We start from the raw sequence: 6,000 nt of genomic DNA on the forward strand, positions 1-6,000 counted from the left end.
AGGGAAGATCAGCTATAGTAAGCATTTTTTCTCTGTGTTGGATAGCTTACTGAGCCTAAATCAATCACTTGGTTACTACATGGTCGGCAGCCCCGAACCTATAAATCCCTCCAAATACACATCAGTGCCCAACATGTTAGTTCTATATTTCATTTTTTTTCCTTGGGGAGCCCCCCTACAGCTACAGGGATATTCCTCCTTCAACACCATCCCCCTTTCGTGCGTAACATTCAGTAAAGCCTGACTACGCATCTGGAAGGCATATACCAAGTAAACTGAATGCAGTACTTAAAAGTGACTCGCTTTTGTTTTTGGACCAAATATTAGTTTTCCCGGTAATGCATCTGAAAAAAACTATTTTTATCATTTTTTTATGTTATGAATAATGCAGAAAAAAATCCAGTGCATAAAAATTTATTTTGGTTTTTGTGGGGTTCAAACCCACGCCAGGAAAAACCAAGTAAACAGTAAAAAAAACAGCCGGCTAGTCAACACAGCCACCGGGACTTTAACAAAAATGGTGGATGTGTTGGCCCCTTATGGAAACATTCATTATATCACATGATACATTGTCAATCAACCAATCAAACAACACATCAGCCGTAATTAATTTTGAATACACGTTTGAAATTGTGGTCTTCAACATTATTTTGCTAAAGGGTTCCAGCTTTTGCTATTTTTGTTTTAACACTCCTTTCCTTATGATTTAACACTTAACAAATTACGTGTCCCCCACCTATTACTACCAGTATAGAGATATATGGTCATTTGATAAACTACAGTGCTTTAGAACGTGTCCCCCAGCTATGACCACCTGTATAAAGATATATGGTCATTTGATAAACTACAGTGCTTTAGAACGTGTCCCCCAGCTATGACCACCTGTATAAAGATATATGGTCATTTGATAAACTACAGTGCTTTAGAACGTGTCCCCCAGCTATGACCACCTGTATAAAGATATATGGTCATTTGATAAACTACAGTGCTTTAGAACGTGTCCCCCAGCTATGACCACCTGTATAAAGATATATGGTCATTTGATAAACTACAGTGCTTTAGAACGTGTCCCCGAGCTATGACTACCTGTATAAAGATATATGGTCATTTGATAAACTACAGTGCTTTAGAACGTGTCCTCCAGCTATGACCACCTGTATAAAGATACATGTATATGGTCATTTGATAAACTACAGTGCTTTAGAACGTGTCCCCGAGCTATGACTACCTGTATAAAGATATATGGTCATTTGATAAACTACAGTGCTTTAGAACGTGTCCCCCAGCTATGATCACCAGCATAAAGATATATGGTCATTTGATAAACTACAGTGCTTTAGAACGTGTAACCCAGCTATGATCACCAGCATAGAGATATATGGTCATTTGATAAACTACAGTGCTTTAGAACGTGTCCCCCAGCTATGACCACCAGCATAGAGATATATGGTCATTTGATAAACTACAGTGCTTTAGAATGTGTCCCCCAGCTATGACTACCAGTATAGAGATATATGGTCATTTGATAAACTACAGTGCTTTAGAACGTGTCCCCCAGCTATGACCACCAGCATAGAGATATATGGTCATTTGATAAACTACAGTGCTTTAGAACGTGTCCCCCAGCTATGACCACCAGTATAGAGATATATGGTCATTTGATAAACTACAGTGCTTTAGAACGTGTCCCCCAGCTATGACCACCTGTATAGAGATATATGGTCATTTGATAAACTACAGTGCTTTAGAACGTGTCCCCCAGCTATGACCACCTGTATAAAGATATATGGTCATTTGATAAACTACAGTGCTTTAGAACGTGTCCCCGAGCTATGACTACCTGTATAAAGATATATGGTCATTTGATAAACTACAGTGCTTTAGAACGTGTCCCCCAGCTATGATCACCAGCATAAAGATATATGGTCATTTGATAAACTACAGTGCTTTAGAACGTGTAACCCAGCTATGATCACCAGCATAAAGATATATGGTCATTTGATAAACTACAGTGCTTTAGAACGTGTAACCCAGCTATGATCACCAGCATAAAGATATATGGTCATTTGATAAACTACAGTGCTTTAGAACGTGTCCCCCAGCTATGACCACCTGTATAGAGATATATGGTCATTTGATAAACTACAGTGCTTTAGAACGTGTCCCCCAGCTATGACCACCTGTATAAAGATATATGGTCATTTGATAAACTACAGTGCTTTAGAACGTGTCCCCGAGCTATGACTACCTGTATAAAGATATATGGTCATTTGATAAACTACAGTGCTTTAGAACGTGTCCCCCAGCTATGATCACCAGCATAAAGATATATGGTCATTTGATAAACTACAGTGCTTTAGAACGTGTAACCCAGCTATGATCACCAGCATAAAGATATATGGTCATTTGATAAACTACAGTGCTTTAGAACGTGTCCCCCAGCTATGACCACCAGCATAGAGATATATGGTCATTTGATAAACTACAGTGCTTTAGAACGTGTCCCAAAGCTATTACTACCAGTATAAAGATATATGGTCATTTGATAAACTACAGTGCTTTAGTACGTGTTCCCCAGCTATGATCACCAGTATAGAGATATATGGTCATTTGATAAACTACAGTGCTTTAGAACGTGTCCCCGAGCTATTACTACCAGTATAAAGATATATGGTCATTTGATAAACTACAGTGCTTTAGTACGTGTTCCCCAGCTATGATCACCAGTATAGAGATATATGGTCATTTGATAAACTACAGTGCTTTAGAACGTGTCCCCGAGCTATTACCACCAGTATAAAGATATATGGTCATTTGATAAACTACAGTGCTTTAGAATGTGTCCCCGAGCTATGACTACCTGTATAAAGATATATGGTCATTTGATAAACTACAGTGCTTTAGAACGTGTCCACCAGCTATGATCACCTGTATAAAGATATATGGTCATTTGATAAACTACAGTGCTTTAGAACGTGTCCCCCAGCTATGACCACCAGTATAAAGATATATGGTCATTTGATAAACTACAGTGCTTTAGAACGTGTCCCCCAGCTATGACCACCAGTATAAAGACATATGGTCATTTGATAAACTACAGTGCTTTAGAACGTGTCCCCCAGCTATGACCACCAGTATAAAGACATATGGTCATTTGATAAACTACAGTGCTTTAGAACGTGTCCCCCAGCTATGACCACCAGTATAAAGATATATGGTCAACTGTTAAACTACAGTGCTTTAGAACGTGTCCCCCAGCTATGACCACCAGCATAGAGATATATGGTCATTTGATAAACTACAGTGCTTTTGAACGTGTTCCAAAGCAATGATTGCTACAGTCATATGATTTACAGTCAAAATACTTCAAAACGTAATGGATGTCTTAAATTTCAGTGTCAAAGTTGGATGCTTTTCATGATGAACATAAATAAAGGATTGATAGGTATTAAAATTAAAGGCATGGACCTTTGTTTACACCTTCTAAAATACTAGGCACAATAATGCGATTATAGGGAACTTTCGCCTATTCAAAAACCGTTAAAGACTCAGAAGCAGCTGTTTATATGGAGTACTAAAATACTAAATTATACTGTATTAGCTAAATCTAAATCAAAGATAAAGTACAGTGTAGATCTTCCTTTATTTCTTAATTGTTTGATTTACCCAAATTATTTCATAAAATAATCATGGGAAAATGTGGCAACTACTTACATTATTATTTTATATAAACACAATCAAAATTGAGTTCATTTTGACAAGAGAAATTTATGATAAACATTGTCAACCTTAAAACATTGTCAACCTTAATACTTTGCTGCAAAGGCAAATTTTTCTATTTACACAAATATCTATGACGTAAATAGACCATCCAAGCACCTGCTGAAATCCGTACTGTCGTTTATCTGGCAATACTACAATCCGTACTGTACCTTAGGCTATTTCACGTGTTGATGTTTACTTCCGGATGTGGTAGACAGCCTTCAACTTTCACGAATCAATCAGACCCTATAAATCCTATGATCGACAGGATGACACATTAGTCCCGCTACATTTTACTGTGATATTGGGATGCTGATGCTGATGCTGATGCTAATGATTATGATGATGATGATGATGATGATGATGATGATGATGATGATGATGATGATGATGATGATGATGGTTGTGGTGGTAATGATGATGATGATGATGATGATGATGATGATGATGATGATGGTGATGGTGATGATGATGATGATGATGATGATGATGATGATGATGATGACGACGACGACGGCGACGACGATGATTGATGATGATTGATGATGATTGAAGACGATGATGTTAGGAACAATGTAATTATCTTGCGGCTCAAATGCAACTTAGTGCATCACCAATGAATCTATAACTGGTCTAGAGTAGAGGGGGATAAAAAAGATATACAGTATGGTTTAAGTTAAAATGACCAACAAACTATTATTTTCTCTTTTGTTGACTTTATTAGATTGTAATACTGGCTGTTTTTCGCTCAGATATTTTGTTTCATATTGGTCCCGGCTCAAACACATCGCAAAACTGCCGGGGTTACTACAAATCAAAAATTAAATTTATGTACGGTCAGGATTATTCATGGGCGTCAGACCCATTCATGACTGAACGGGGTAGTAGCATTTAGTTGTGGGGTAAAGTGCACAGAACGAATATAACCCTGGTTAGAGCTACCTTGGTTCTTTTAACGTACGCAAGCGTATAGCATTGTCACATGAGAGCGCTTGTGAATAACTTTACTACAGTAGCTCGAGTTGTAGGTGTCGTAGCAATTGCACAAAGCTTTCAAACTTTATTTGATTTCATGACAAAACTTTTTACGAATTTCTCAAGTATCAGTTTCTGCACTCAAACTCCTCGTTATTGAAATTATACACGAATATTTCGCGAGAGTAATGGGTGAAGTAACTCTTGTACCATATGTATGTTGTCAAGGACGATGTCCAATAACAAGCATGCATATAAGTAACTCCCAAACGATAGTTGTGGCACGGTGAAGCTACGCCTACTCGTTACTGTTCCGATATGGGAGCTAATCTTTGGACGAAAACAAAAAAAACACCCACCAACATGGTACAAAATGAAGCTGTTTTTACATGGGCTATGTCAAACATACTGAGAATATTACCATGCCCCTAAAATGGGCATGTAGTGGCACTGTCTGTTCTTCCATCCTAAAATATCGTGTTTGATGGTACGTCGCAGCCCACTTATAAAGTTAATGCACCCATCACCGTTTGTCTGAGGCGGACATATGTCCTTGAGAAAACACCAGACTTGAAATGGACTGAGCCAGATTATGTTCATGCTGGGACCAATAACAAACCACGCACAAGATCATGCTAAGAACTCAGATGTCAGTGTCATCCTTCGTGGTGGATGAAACCAAAGAGAGTTTTCAGAGTAAAAGTCAAAGCAGCATCCAATTCTTATATATGTCAGTGTATAAATGGGATTAGAAAAGAAAATCCCGGACATTTTACCACCATGGAAAGGTTTGCCGTCACGCTGTTTGCATTGCATGTCATACTTGACTTCGTGGTCAATGCAGAATAGAGGGGATTTTAGAGCAATAAATAAATTGGAATTATGTTGCCTCTGCCAGAACTTTGCTTCTGGTCGGCTGGTTAACTGAATTTCCATCAAACTTAACAAAATTGTACACATGTATTTAGCCCATGATATCGTCACACAAAACATTGGTACTCTCAGTTCAAAGGTCATGGTCACATTTGTTGGCCAATACGGCCAACAAGAGTTCATAGCAATATCCAGTGTGTATGATCCTTAAATTTGCTGTTGCTACTATGAATGGAAATTAAAACTTCACTGAAATTTAGAGCTTTATATGGAGGCTTGTCATTCATTATAACATTATTTCTTTCACATTTTTTCCCTCAGAGAACAAGGTCACATAGATGAAGTCTCACGTCCTCAGGGTTCAACACAATGGGCTTACTTCTCAACTGC

Source organism: Mya arenaria, chromosome 13 (genome assembly GCF_026914265.1).
Source record: "Mya arenaria isolate MELC-2E11 chromosome 13, ASM2691426v1".
In the NCBI taxonomy this organism is placed as follows: Eukaryota; Metazoa; Mollusca; class Bivalvia; order Myida; family Myidae; genus Mya; species Mya arenaria.